Source organism: Giraffa tippelskirchi, chromosome 8 (assembly GCF_054371585.1).
Source record: "Giraffa tippelskirchi isolate mGirTip1 chromosome 8, T2T-mGirTip1v1.2.pri, whole genome shotgun sequence".
Lineage (NCBI taxonomy): Eukaryota > Metazoa > Chordata > Mammalia > Artiodactyla > Giraffidae > Giraffa > Giraffa tippelskirchi.
This window is the reverse complement of record NC_137282.1, coordinates 160,409,873-160,425,027: the sequence shown is the minus strand read 5'-3', so window position 1 is coordinate 160,425,027 and position 15,155 is coordinate 160,409,873. Positions and strand designations below refer to the sequence as shown.

Below are 15,155 nucleotides of genomic sequence, written 5' to 3'. Positions count from 1 at the left end.
TAGGTGGTCAGGCTCCTCCGTGCCATCTGTGCTGAATCGAGTGCAGCCACTGGGTTTGGAATCAGTTTCACTGGGCAAAGCCAGTATCGGCCGGCTGGGCAGCCCTCATCACAGGCTGCTAAGAGAAGTGGCTTGTGACGCGCCCAGTTTGGGGACTGCAGGGGGGTTCTGGCCTGAGGCGCCTTCTTTCTGACCACGTACTGACGTGGCCGTTTCCCTCTCTGGATCCTGGGCTGTAGCTGTGGCTGAGCGGGCACCACTGGCAGCGTTCTTGTCGGACGGGTCTGATGCCACTTTCCTTGTTTGACTCTCACCAGGAGATCTGGAAGAAGGACCCCCATCTCAGGTAAACGTCCAGAGTCCCTTTCTGGCTCCAATTGAAATAGAATTTGAGCACCTGATGGGTTCGGTGTCCCCGAATTACTGGTTGTGAAGTGACTTTTCCATTTGCAGAGGTGGGCTTTTGGGGTCGCTTGGCCCAAAAGCCGGGACATCATTTTGTCCACTTTTGATATACCTGGTTTTCTGTTCTATTCTGTCAATTTTATAATCCTCTAAAAAATGCAGGTGTTTCTTCTCTCAAGGTTGACTGTGAGGGATCTGGGTTGTTTCATGGAAGCGCGGAGTCACAGCAGCCTCCTCTGCGGCTGGAGTCCTTATTTTTCCTTTGATGAAGCAGTTCAGGGACAGGCCTTTCCCCAGCCCAGGAGCACGGCGTTTGAGCCTGGCCTCGGTGAAGAGGCGAGCGCTGCAGCGGCCGTCTGCCTGAGTCTGATCAAACGCGAGTCCACATTCGGGGCCAACATCAAGTTTTCTTCAACTTCCGCTTCTCCTTGCTGATGGTGGACTCAAGGTTGGAGAGTTTTGTAGTTTGGTACCAAGACTGGTTGGAGATCTGTCCTTTTTGTGAGTTTCTGTTGAATTCAGTGCAAGCAGCTTGCTGTTTCTTGGTTGCAGGCCCATCCTATTTTGTGGCTATGATTTCATTAACCTCTCAGCTCGGAAAGTGAACAGCTGAGAAAGTTCTTCTAGAAGCTGGTAAAAAAATTCAGTCGAAGGGCATCTTGAGTGTCATGGGCTCTGAAGGTTGACATTTCTGAAAGTCCTTGTTGTTTTTAAGAGCTTAACAGATCTTCTAATATTTGGTTGTGTATACACATACTATATTCAGGGCTTGACTTGGACTTCTGGGGCTTACTTTTTGATGACGTGAAGGTCACATGAATCAGCAGCTCCAGCAGATCCTCACTGTATAATTTCCTGTGACCGCGTCAGATAGATAAGGTTTTCAACCACTGGTGGTCATAAAACAAGAGTGCTCCGTGTTCTGTCTCTTGAATCGGACTAGGTTGCTACATTCCCTGCATTTTGGTTGGAGTTTTTAACTTTCATATCCTTTGGGTTTGTGTTGCCTTGGACATAAAGGCATTTATCAACGTTCTGGGGGAGGTTATAATGTTGGGTCTGAAACCATTTAAGCTGGTTTCCAAAAGAAAAGATAGCTCTCCCGCACCCGTGTTCTCTGGAGATCTTAGTCCCAGCTGAAGCGCTGTGGGAACCTCTGGGCTTGAATTTGAAAAATGAAGACTTGTGGACTTTGTGACTTTGGTTTCCAGCTTTCCTTCACTTTCTATATCACTCTACTTCCTGCTGTGACTGCTGGCACGGCCGCCGGAGGGGGCCCTCGTACCGCCTGGAGTAGCCACACGATACCCTTTCTCCTTTTTTTCCAGAATAGCAAGGGTGTCATCTGTGTGAGCACAGCTATCTCCAGCTCTCTGAGCGCTTTCTGCGTTTCTTATCACTACTTCGTAATTTCAAGGCCGAGCAACTTCATCATCTCGGGGTAAAATTTTACCCTGTTTACACATCTGCCGCATGGCTCTCCTGGGGTCGTGAAGCTGTCAGTGACAGGGCAGCAGGTCCCTGGGGCCTGAGTGCCTCAGCTGGAGGCGGGGGCGGGCGCGGCGGGCGGTTAAAGCTGTCCAGGCGCAGGTTGCCCTTGTGGCTCGTGTCTGCGGTACAGCGGGGGCGTGAGTGGCTGCCTCAGGGAGCAGAGAGTATCGAAGGGTAAACGGTCAGGGGACCGAGGCCAGCATTTTGGAAGGACTGTCCTGGATTAGGACAGGCCTGGTTTTAGAGTGTCCGTGAAAGACATGCCTGAATCTCCCGCGGGCTGGGGGGTGGGCAGGCCACCGATGGGGGGTGAGTGGTGTCTGATGACGTCACTGCCCTCCAGACAGCCAGCGTTTAAATGGGGCAAGGAAAGGGGGTTCCCCAGAGGGGCAGTTGGGCTTCCCTGGTGGCTAAGATGGTAAAGCATCTGCCCACAATGTGGGAGATCCCAGGGTCGGGAAGATCCCCGGAGAAGGAAATGGCAGCCCACTCCAGTACTCTTGCCTGGAAAATCCCATGGACGGAGGAGCCTGGTAGGCTACAGTCCGTGGGGTCACAAAGAGTCAGACATGACTGAGCGACTTTCAGAGGGGCAGTTGAGGATACGAGGCGCCTTCCTGACTTTGGACGCCGCGTGGGTCCCACACAGCCCCCAGGGAGCCGGGAGTCTCAGGGTGATGAAGGGTGGGAACCTGACCCCGTGAAGCAGGCAGATGCCACCAGTGTGTGGAGCTCAGCAGAGCGCCTGCATCGTGGGGTTCCTGTGAAGGACACTGGAGCTCGGGGGAACGTGGCCAGGGCTGGATCAGGCCAGTGAGAGTGAATTCAGCCACTGACTCCTTGGTGTTCCTGAGGCGGGGTGAAAATAGGTTCACGGAATCACCCAAAAGGTACCTTGCCTCTCCTCAGAAAGGCTGAACCTCAACCCACGGAGCCTCTCGCTGTGGTTGGCAGGTTACAAGAAACACAAACTCGCAGAAGCAGGATCTACGATGCTGGGAGGATGTGGTCAATGGAATCAAAAAAAAAGGGCAGCGGGGAGGGAAAGAGCCAGCCGTCTAATAAAAAGTGAAAGAGGTCTAAGAGACATGTCCCAGTGCTGTGGGTTTCAGCTGGACCCTGGTTAGATGAAACCAGTTGTAAAAAGATGGGCTGTTTGGGGTTTCTTTTCAGACAAACAGGGAAGACTAAGCGTGGAGGAGGTGTCAGGTGATAGTAAGGAATCGTTGGTTTTACCAGCTGTGATAGTGGTATTTGTGCTTAAGAACGGGTCTCTCAGAGTATGGACTAAAGTCTTACTGGGTGAAATGAATAGGATGCCTGTGATTGTTTCAAAATCCTCCATCCTTCCTGAATCCCCAAAGGACAGCGGTGGATGAAGGAAGAATAGCAGGTCAACAGTTGCTGAGATAGTACTAACGGGTGTGTCGGGATTTATTACACTCCTCTCTCACAATTGCTGTAAGAAAAGAGCTGGAGTTTTTTTGAATCGAAGTCTATTAAGTACTTAAAACAGGGCCTGCCACATACTTGTAATGCCACATACTTGTACTGTATTATACAAGTGTCTGTATTTTTATTTTGTTTGTTCTTTTTAAGTAACCCCCTTTTTTTGGCGCTGTCTTTAATGATTTAATCATCTGGGCCAAAGAGGAAGGTCTCAGGAGGACGGATAGTGCCTTCCGGTACCGGCCCAGTTCGGTATCTCCTGACATGCCTTTTTGTTCTGAGATTCCGGTTCCCCTGGTGGAGGCAGTTCCAGAACGTGTATATTGAGCTGCCCTGAGTTTCGGTTCTGCTACGCCTGACTGTCCCCTTCGCAGTGACCTGTCCTGACCACTCCCTGGCGTGCGGTCGGCCCCCTCAGCTGAGCCCCCTCCAGGGCTGCTGACCTTTGCTCTGCGTTGATTTTCTAAAGCTGCTCTGACAGGCTAATGGACAGGCTGTCCCCACGTCACCGCACTTCACAGATACTGAGATTTTTTTTACGGATTGAAAGTCTGTGGCAGCCCCGTGTTGAGCGCCTCTGACTGCCATTTCCCAGCACCATTTGCTCACTTGAGCCCCGGTGTCGCATTGTAATTCTCACCGTCTTTCAAACCCTCTGCCAGCAAAAAGGTTACACCTCGCTGACAACTCGGGTGATGGTTAGCATTTTTTAGCAATAAAGGATTTTTAAATGAATTTTTTTAGATATAATGTATGCACACAGACTGAAGTTGAGCGTAACCACCACTTTTATATGCACTGGGAAACCAAAAAGTCCGTGTAACTTATTTTACCGCGATAGTTGCTTCGTGTCGTGGTCTGGAGCCGAGCACACAGTGTGTCTGCACTCTGCCTGTACACACGTGTCTGAAATTCTTTTACACGCGTCGTGTGTCTTTTCCTCACCTCCCAACCTCTTACTAGAATAAGCTCCACGCGGGCAGGGGTTTTTATCTTTGTTCATTTTTGTGTCCCAGCACCTAGAATTGTGTCTAAAATATCGTAAATGCTCAATAAATACTTAAGTGAATGATATACTGTGTTTCTTAAAGATAGGGCTGTGACATCAACTGCATCCCTCTCTTCCCCCGCCCCCCCTGCCCCCGCCACGATGACCAGGAGTTGATGTGGGTTGACTCTTGCCCTCCAGCCCTCTCTTCGGTGACGCCTGAGCGACATCGGGGACGGGGCTGCCCCTGCAGCCTTCCGTCCCCAGAACCTCGGCATCAGCACAGCTCCCCAGCCAGGGGGACGGGCGCATCTTAACCTGGACTGTTGCTTTGACTTTGCCCACGTGAGACCGTTTGACAGCAGTGTTAGCCAGAGTGCTTGGGCAGCCGTGTATCAGCTGATGCGTTACTCAAAAACCCCAAGTCACCGTAATATGGGAGAACGGGAGACCTGGTAGAAGCCAAGGCTTATATGCACATGTGTTGCCATCTCTTCCCAAGTATAGACTGAAAGTTTGAAGATGTGCTGGTTACAAGAGGTGGTTCTGGTGGTGTCCTGTGAGAATCGTTCCAGATACAGATGTACTTTTGTGGGGTGGGGTGTTAGCGCCACTTCCTACTCCCCCATCTTGACCTCCTCCTCAAGGGAAAGTCCTAAGCTTGAACACGCCCTCTGCTTCTTTGAGAAGCTGACGATCTCCGACAGTGACGCACAGGGTGTAAAGCCGTACCCTAGTCCGGGGTGGGCGTGAATGTCAGGAGGCACTTGGTCTTGCCCAACCTAGTTTCTTTTACCAAGTGACACCAACATCAGCAGCGACGTTGGGAGCCTGCCCCCTGCCGCCCAGCATGTGAGCGTGGTCCAGGCTTGCTGGGGTGGGGAGGGGATGCTGGAATGGATAACCCAGTTTGCTTCACAGGAGAATTTATCATCACACAAGATGGTCATCAAATTTCTTCTTTACAATTCTGTTATTTTAAAAACTGTAGCATAAGTGGATGAGTCTTAACGAAGGGAGATGTGAAAAATGTATTTTTAGAAAAAAGGGGTCTCGGGAAGGCTTGAAGAAAGAATGAAGCACAAAGTACGTGCGAGGGCAAATAACAACCATCGATTGTTAAAATGGCTGTTTTCCATGAGTTCTGGATATTGGTAAACCAAATGCTATCATTTTATCAGGACGAGCAGACGCCTCTCGGATTTCATGCTCAAAGACGTCTCATGTTTTTTTCATAGATATGGCACGTTTTATACCATCTACCTGATTTCTGGCTTTATATAAAATTGATAAAGCAACTGACAAAGAAAAAAATGCAGCAGATCAGTAAGTTAGAACAGGTCCTTCAGTGGCCAAGGGACCAGGTTACAATTACATCTCTTAAGAGTTTATTAAAAAATGCAATGAAGGGATTTAAGGTGTCAGTTACCACACAGGCCAGCTTTGCTTTTCACTTGTTTCATAATCTCATAAGGCAAGTTTTTTGTGTTTTTACCCGTGCACCATTTTTTGTGATGGGGATTCTGTTCATTGTCCTGCAATAACTTTTGCTCCTCTGGAGGGAGGTGTGCACCTATGTTCTCATTGTGAATGTCCTGTGAGCTGCAGGAACCTGCTGTGGGCATAGGAAGCAGAAGGCTGGTCAAGTTCATGTCTTTCCATTCCCCTTAAAGAAGGATTCAGAGCTTTTCTCATAGCTCAGTCGGTAAAGAATCTGGCTGCAGTGCAGGAGACCTGGGCTCGATCCCTGGGTCAGGACAATTCCCTGGAGAAGGAAAATGACAACCCACTGCAGTATCCTTGCCTGGAAAGTCCCATGGACAGAAGAGCTTGGTGGACTGCAGTCCATGGGGCCGCAAAGAGTCGGGCATGACTGAGGGACCAACACTAAAGAAGGATTAAATTAATGGATCCTGATGAGGGTGCATACTTGATTGTTGATGTTTAAACTAGCCCTTTGAAAGAGCTGCTCAATAACATTTCCTGAAAGTCTTTTTAATCAGGAGTTGTTTGTTTTACTCTAAAATGAGACACATACTTATAGAAAAGAACATCAACTACACACACACACAAAGACTTCTCAGAGTCTTAGACTAAAAATTAATATAAAATAAAGCAACTATAAAACTTAGACTAAAAATAAAAATGAAGCAACTCCAATGAAAATTAATTTAAAAAATGAGCCAACATAAGCATGCAGTATTCGGTATTAAAATCACATTTTAAATGAAGAGCCTTGGACTGGGAGTCTGACGTATTGTTAGATGTGAGGCTCACTTCGCCTTTCTGGGTCTCAGTTTCCTTATCTGTGAGATGAAGACCTTGAAGAGGTGAAGCCCCTGATGGTTCCTGTGCTGCACTTTCCACTTGTGACCACTGGGTCCTTGTCATGATGCTAGTCTGGATCGCGAATGTAAAATACACACCAGATTTTGAAGACTTAGTACGAAAAGAAGAATATAAAATAACTTAGTAATTTTTGATATTGGTTACTTGTGGAATAATAATACTCTGCATATATTGGGTGAAATACAGTAAATTGGAATTAATTTCACCTCTGTTTACTTTTTTTGTGGGGTAGATAATTTTAAATGGCGTCTGTGACTATGTGGTGTGTAGCAAGGGATGAGCGAATATTGTGACAAATTCAACAAAGACTTTAAAAATGGTCCATGTTAAAGAAAAAGAAAAGAGGATTCGCTGAGACAGAAGAACACAGCCTGAAGCTGCCTTCCTCTCCACCTCCAGACAGGACGTTTTTTTCAGATCTCTTGTTTTAGCTTAAAAGACAAAATCCATGTGAGTTTTGCATTCATAATAAATTTCTGTTAAGAACTTTTGGGAAAAGTCTTCAGGTACCATCAAGTACGGAGAAGGCAATGGCACCCCACTCCAGTACTCTTGCCTGGAAAATCCCATGGACGGAGGAGCCTGGTAGGCTACAGTCCGTGGGGTCGCTACGAGTCGGACACGACTGAGTGACTTCACTTTCACTTTTCCCTTTCATGCACTGGAGAAGGAAATGGCAACCCACTCCAGTATTCTTGCCTGGAGAATCCTAGGGACGGCAGAGCCTGGTGGGCTGCCGTCTATGGGGTCGCACAGAGTCGGACACGACTGAAGCGACTTAGCAGCAGCAGCAGCAGCAACCATCAAGTAATGTCAGTGCTCCAGGAAGTGGTGCCCCTTGTTTAACCCGAGGTTCCCTTGGTCTACATCAGGACCATCATAATTGTATTTTTAGTCCATTGCTAGGACTTCCCTGGTGGTACAGTGGGTAAGAACCTGCCTGCAAGGGACATAGCTCAATCCCTGGTGTGGGAAGATCCCACCTGCCCCAGAGCGACTAAGCCCGGGAGCCCCAGCTACTGAGCCCACACGCCCTAGAGTCTGTGCTCCACAAGAGCAGCCACTGCAGTGAGAAACCCGTGCGCTACAGCTAGAGAGGCTCCTGCTCCCTGCAACCAGAGAAAACGCACACAGCAATGAAGACCCAGTGCAACCAAAATAAATAAATAATACATTTTTAAAAATCCATTGCTAATAAGGCTAGTGTAGGAGGACTGTTGCTTGTAAATAGTAGAGTAACAGTGTCCATCTTGCGGTAAGAATTAAATGAGATTTAATCCAGACAAGTCATTTAGCACACAATAACTGTCTCTAAAAATTAAGTATTAGCTAGTTGCTAATAGGAGCTGTTCCGTATAAAACGAAGGATAGAGGCTGAAGGATTTTTCTAAGAGAATTCTGACTCTACTGGGATGGCTCACAGCAAGTTATGGCATTGTATCAGCACTGCCATAGAACCTACGGGATCACCCATTTCATTTACAGTTTTGTTCATGTTTAGGCAGGTGTTAGTAGGAGCCTACATGTTCTAACTGAAAAAGTCCCAAATCTGAATTAAGAAACCCTGAAATTTAATCTGGGATCCTCCTTTTTATTTATAATTTATACCCTCTGAAGAATTGTTAGAGGGTCTTTAGTAAGCAGCATGTTCAATACTATCGATAAAAAGAACAAAGCCATTTGGAGGAAGACAGAAGTGAAATAACAAAAACCTACAGGGTGATAGAGGCTTCCCAGGTGGCTCAGTGGTAATGAGTCCACCTGCCAATGCAGGAGCCACAGGAACGCGGGTTTGATCCCTGGGTCAGGAAGATCCTCTGGAGGAGGAAATGGCAACCCACTCCAGTACTCTTGCCTGGAAAATCCCATGCACAGAGGAGCCTGGTGGGGGTCCATGGGGTTGCAAAGACTCAGACATGACTGAGCGACTGAGCACGCATGCGTAGGCTGGTATACTTGCCGCCTGGCTGGATTTCCCTGTGTTGGGCTTGGAAAAGTCATGTGACATAAGTCCTTGTCTCCTCATCTCCTTAATAAGGGTGGTTGCTAAGGCCTCTTCCAGTTGCAAGTGCTGAACTTGCAAGTCAGACCGTCTGATTTCAAATTCCACCTCCCCTGTTGCTAGTTGAATGGGCAAACCAAACTGTCTGAACTTGCTCCTTCATCTGAAACGAAGATGGTACTCAGTAACTGGTCCCCTCTCAGAATTCGAGGAAATGCTAAGGCGAGTTCCCTTGCAGCGTCCCTTTCTTGCTGTTTCCCTCTTCCAGAATGAATATGTTTTATTTCACAAACAGGATAATTGGGAACTTAAAAGATGAGGACTCGAGAGCGAGTGGTCCAAGTCCACCGGCAGCCTCCGGAGCAGAGAGGAGAAAATGGGCTTCACCACCCACACTTGGCTTCCGGAAGAGAGTCTTAAGAGCAGACGAGGGGTGGGGCTTGCCTGGCGGTCCGGGGATTAACACTCTGAGCTTCCGCTGCAGGGGACACAGGTTTGATCCCTGGTCGGAGAAGTAAGATCCTGCTCGCCACGCAGCGGCCAGAGGGGGAAAATCTAGCTATAAGCAATTTACTGGAAAAAGAGCCGATGAGGGGTTTTATTTCATTTGAAGAGCAAGTCACACCAAACTGTACGTAGTGAATTTCTGGGGGGCGAACCTCAACGAGGCGGAGGGCAGGGGAGTGTCGGAGGGGTGGGGTGGGGAGCGAGGAGATGCTTAGAAAGGGGAGGGTGGAGGAGCCCGGCTGCCAAACTTCCTGACTTGGCGGTTCTGCTGGGCCGATCCCGCCCCGGCTTAAAACGGTGGGAGGAGTCGGCGTCATCCTTTTAGGAAACCACTCCCAGCTTTGGGGCCTGGGATCCCGGGCGTGCTGCTTGGGGGCTCAGGCAGAGCTGGTTTGGGGAGCTGGCACCCACACCTAGCACCCGACCCTGAGAAGCTGGCCTTCCCAGTCAGGTGAAGGGGTGACCGCTGCCCGCAGAAAGGGGGCCGGTGCCGAGGTCGCCCCTCCCCTGGGGGACCCGAGCGCCCCGGGCAAACTGGCCCCGCGGTCTTAGGATTCGCCAGGAGATCCGTGGGTTGGTGTGCAGGGTGGTTGCTTTTTGGTTTTGCTCTCTGGCTTGCTTTGTTGGGCTGACTGGTTCGTTTTCGGCACAAGGCAGCCTACGGAGCACCTAGTTACCCAGCTTGTCATTGTTCTTTAGTTCCCTAAGTCGTGCCCAGCTCTTTGCGACCCCGTGGACTGCAGCCCCCCAGATTCCTCTGTCTATGGGACTTCCCAGGCAAGAATACTGGAGTGGGTTGCCATTTCTTTCTCCAGGGGATCTTCCCGGTCAGGGCATCTAACCGGAGTCTCCTGCATTGCAGGTGGATTCTTTACCACTGAGCCTCCAGGGAAGCCCTAGTTACCCAGCTTGGTGGAAAGCAAAAAGCTGGGGCCCTTTCTTTCCCTGGGAAGCCCCCTCTGTTAGGACCTTCCCCGCCCCTCCTGCAAGAACTTCACTGTTGTTTCCCAGTTTCTGAACAAGTCTGCTCTGTGTTTGCTGGGTTTTAGGCTGCGCCTGCCAGCCTAAAGAAAGTGGCTTCAACTGCAAAGCAGTGAGCAGCCCTGGCCCTTAGCTGGATTCACTCTCCCCGCATCTCTGAATACCCTTGATCTTGGAGCGTGGCTTTGAGGCCCCAGGATGGTGCAGAGAGGGCTGGAGTCTGGGCCCAGGGCACAGAGAGCATGTTTTCCGGGGACAGCTCGCCAACATGAGGCACAGTTTCTCAAGGTGTCGGGAGAAGGAAATCTGACTCTTGCCTGGAACATGCTTATCAGGAGTCCCCGGAAAAAAGAAAAAAAAAGAAATCCTTCAAAGATCTTAACGATAGGAAAACATTTCTATGACAAAGAAAGGGCAAGCCCCTATGGGAAGGCAAGCGCAGAAAAGATCTCTGAACAGGTGCATTTGGGGTTTGAAATTTCAGCTGTTTCTGTCTTCAAGCCCCAGGGAGGCCCTGCCCAGCCTCAGCAGGCGCTCCTGGTCCACTCACCTTAGTTTGGACTCCTGCCAGCCAGTATTAGCCCCCTGGCAGGTGCAGGAATCTTTTCCAGACCGTGTGGATTGAGGGGAGAGCAATCTGAGGAGAAAAATTAGGAGTGCTTTGGATGCAGCTGTTGAAGGCTGGGTGTGGGTGGGGCTGCTCGCTCCTTAAGGCAGCATGAGCCCCATCTCCAAGTGATGGAAACCCAGGTGTCCCCAGAAAATAAAGGACAATGAAGGAGATCACCCAGGCTTCCCAGGTGGTGCCAGTGGTAAAGAACCTGCCTGCCAGTGCAGGAGATATGAAAGATGTGGGTTTGATCCCTGGGTCGGGAAGACCCCTTGGAGCAGAAAATGGCAAACCACTTCAGGATTCTTGCTTGGAGGATCCCATGATCAGAGGAGCCATGGCGTCGCAGAGAGTCGGCTATAACTGAGTGACTGACACACCTGAGATCCCCATGCTTCCATTTCCCACATCTTTTAAGGATCCCGGGCTACAAGTCAAGCTGTGCTCAGCTTCCCTCATTGGTGACATTCAGCCCTTTCAGGTCAGCCAAGTTGCTTACCACTGGTCCACCTTTTCCAGCTTCCAAAGTTTTATTTTGTCTCCTCTATCATTCTCCCTGGCCCTGTGCCGGTTTTGTTTCTTTGGTTTTTAGCATTTTAGGAGGAATGAAATGAGCTAGGTATGCTCATCATGGGTCTTTATGCAGAACCACATCTCAGGCTCTAACAGACCTGTCTGCTTAAGGAAGGATATACAAACATGGCAGAGGTGGCCTGGACATCTCTGACTTCGTTGGTGTGAGCTCCTAAGAGAAAACGAAGCAAAAATATTACATTTGGATGAATGTGTAATTCTTTTATCGCTATGTTATTCTAAGAGTCTTTTCAAAGCCGGCCAAGGAAAGTCAAGGAGAGGTAGAAATAACATCATGGACAGATTTCAGGTCTCTCTCTTATTGATAAAGCTTTAAAGATCACACATATCTTCACTTATGATAACAAAGAAAGAAACATGAGAAGACAGGCTTACTTGGTGGGCAGAGGACCGGCAGAATTCTATTATTCACATTGTTTAGAATTGCCAGCACATGGTGATAATAAAAAGCAGTTTTTGTTGTTGTTTGGTTGATCAGTCACGTCCGACTCTTTGCAGCCCCTTGGACTGTAGCCTGCCGGGCTTCTCTGTCCATGGGATTTCCCAGGCAAGAATACTGGAATGGGTTGCCATTCCCATGACTACAGCCTGCCAGGCTCCTCTGTCCACGGGATTCTCCAGGCAAAAACAATGGAGCGGGTTGCAATTTCCTTCTCCCAGGGATCTTTCCGACCCAGGGATCGAACCTGCGTCTCTTGCATCTCCTGCGTTGACAGGCAGATTCTTTACCAGAGAAGCTCCAATAAAAAGCAGAGGGAGTTTTAATTGGCTTACTACTGTCTTTGAAATCGTTGCAGACAGAGCTGTCCCTTACTGTCTGCACCCGAGCTGACGTCTCCCTCTCCTAAGACAGCGCTGCTTGGAGATTCTGGTTGAGGATCCTGGGAAAAGAAACCGGTTGTGATGACGTGGAGATGTCAGACTTCAGGCAGAAAATGGCAAGTTTCTGGGGCTTCAGAAATTTTAAAATTTCAGAAACTGTAAAAATTATCGGTGGTTCTTCATATTATTTCATCTCTGTAAAATCCTGCAGGTGGAAAGAATGTGTTTCCTCGTGTTCGCCTTCATTTAGTCCTGCATTTGATACCTATTTATTGAGACACGATTGTGTGCCAGCTCTGTGGTGAGACTTGAGGGGCGCAAAGCTATTTAAGACTTGCCTCGGGCTAGCTGGAGAGAGGGGCACCTTTTTAAAAAATGCACTAGAGGGACAATATGGTATGTGAAGATTTTCTCCACTACAAGGTCTAGAAGAGACCCAAGGGAGACCGGTATTGATTTCGCCTGGGGGCGCAGGTCGCCTTCAGCTGGAGAAGGCATTGAGCAGGCCAAGGGCTCCGGGCAGAGAAGGGTTGTCCCCGTGGGAGATGAGGTCGTTCAGGACGGCTACTCAGGACGAGGGTCGGGGCCAAGGTGCATCAAAAGAATTTAAAGTGGATTTTTAAGGCAAGTGATTTTCAAAATGAGGCCCAGGGCAGGGGCTACCCTCTTACCACTCGCTGGAGATCCTGACACGGCCTTTCTTGGGTCCTCTGAATCTCTAATTTTTTTTAAAAAAAGCTCTCAGGTCCATTGACATACATACACTACCAGGTGTAGGATAGATGGCAGTGGGGAGCTGCTGTATAGCTCAGGGCTCTGTGTGACCTGGAGGGGTGCGATGGGGGAGGAGAGGGGAAGGGCTCCAGAAGGAGGGGATGTGTACACAGACACAGAGCCAATTCACACTGTCATTCAGCAGAAACAGTTAAACTGTAAAGCAGTTCTGCTCCAATTAAAAAATAAATAAAATTTTAAAATGCTCTCAGGTCTACTAACCAGGTTTAGAAACCACTGGATTAGGCAGTACAGTCCCACCAAAGGAATTTAAGCGGTCAGAGAACATAATCGGATTGTCATCTGAGAAATATCCCTTTGACCAACGTGTGGAATTTGGACCGGGCAAGAGACTGGAGACGAAGGAGCCACTTTGGAGGCTGACGAGGAAGTGGGCAGTGCGGAGGTAGTGGGGCTCCGGGTGGAGAGGGTCCCACTTGACAGCACGTGGAGATGCGGCTGTAGAGACGGGGGTGGGGGTTGGAGCATCTCGCTGACTCCCAGGCCCTCGGCCCTGGTGGCAGGTAGCAGGGGAGACAGCAGGACAAGCCATCAAGATGGAAAATGAGAGCGGAATCAGGTTTGGGGGGAGAAAATGAGATGCTTTGGGGAATTAATGAGTTTGCAAATGTGTGAATAGATGTGAAGATCTGGGAGTTGGCACTTGCAGATGGGGGCAGGAGGGGGGTTTGACATTATAGGAAAAACTGGGGTGCCTGACAGAGCATGAGGAGTTGAGCCCGGAAGAGCACACGGCCTTCAACCTTGAATGCGGGTGGGAGAGCGCACGGGCCAGAACCGAGGGAGTGAGTGAGTGTTCAGTCATGTCTGACCTTTTGCAACCCCATGGACTGTAGCCCGCCAAGTTCCTCCGTCCATGGAATTCTCCAGGCAAGAATACTGGAGTGGGTTGCCATGCCCTCCTCCAGGGATCGAACCTGGGTCTCCTGCTTTGCAGGCGGATTCTTTACCAACTGAGCCACCAGAGAAGTAAAGAGATGGAGGGCAGCCTGAAAGAAGGGGGTGGTCTTCCCCGGCCCGCCTCCCACTGCAGGCATCCCGGGAGCAGGGAGCCCAGAGGAGAAGGGTGGGGAGCAGAGCTCTGGGTCTCCCTCAATTACTTGTAATCTCCCTGCACATTCAGTTAGGACTCAGCAGCGTTTTCTCCCAGAGACAAAAGCTGGTGAGTGCTTGGGGCCTGGGTGGAGCGTCCCCAGCCCTTTGCTGAGTGAGAAGCTGCTCCAAGGCTTCGGTGTCCTGGCTTTGAAGGAGCTGGGCTTTGCAGCCTCTGGGAAGAGGCCAGCCCTGAGCTGGGCAAGGCTGGGTATGTGTCTTGTGATTCCGGCAGCACAACCCAGTGCTCAGAAATCACTGTGCATGCGTGCGTGCTAAGCTGCCTCAGTCGTGTCCTACTCTGTGCAACCTCCACCAGGCTAGCCCACCAGGCTCCTCTGTCCATGGGGATTCTCCAGGCAAGAATACTGGAGTGGGTTGCCATGTCCTCCTCCAGGGAATCTCCCCAACCCAGGGATCGAACCAGCATCTCTTATGTCTCCTGCATTGGCAGGTGGGTCCTTTACCACTTAGAGCCACCTGGGAAGCCTCCGGAAATCACTCTAAACACTGCAAAAGAGAGAAATGACATTTAAAAGGGGAACATACATTTTTATCCTCATCCTATGCTCTCCGCTTTTTGTATTTTCAATTTAAATGAGACTTTATGGTTATTAAAGGAGGGTAGTCAAGGCCTCTTTTATGAGATAAAATAAATTTTATTTTATGAACTTTTTTTTCCAACCACCAATATATATATGGTGGGTTTTATTCTTAATCATATATCGGGTTGGCCAACAAGTTCATTTGGAAAAACCCAAACAAACTTGTTGGCCAATCCAATATGTGCATTTCTATTGAAGTATAGTTGCTGTGCAATATTATGTAAGTTACATGTGTACACTATAGTCATTCACAATTTTTTTTAGTGATTCACAGTTTTAATAGGCCAATCTGTGGCTCAGATGGTAAAGAATCTGCTCACAATGAGGGAGACCTGGGTTCAATCCCTGGGTCAGGAAGATCCCCAGGAGGAGGAAATGACAACCCATTCCAGTATCTTGCCTGGAGAATTCCATGGACAGGGGAGCCTGGCAGGCTGCAGTCTGTGGGGTCGCAAAGAGTCAGAC

The 15,155-nt window shown here is 49.3% G+C and overlaps 1 long non-coding RNA gene across 1 annotated transcript; it reads left to right on the top strand.

The window, feature by feature from the left end:
* The first annotated feature begins 7,210 nt into the window (after positions 1-7,210).
* LOC145518791 (uncharacterized) lies at positions 7,211-12,826 on the top strand. Its single transcript, XR_014063295.1, has 4 exons — positions 7,211-9,968; positions 12,174-12,314; positions 12,410-12,499; positions 12,622-12,826. It is a non-coding gene; the product is annotated as an uncharacterized LOC145518791 (long non-coding RNA).
* Positions 12,827-15,155: the final 2,329 nt, after the last annotated feature.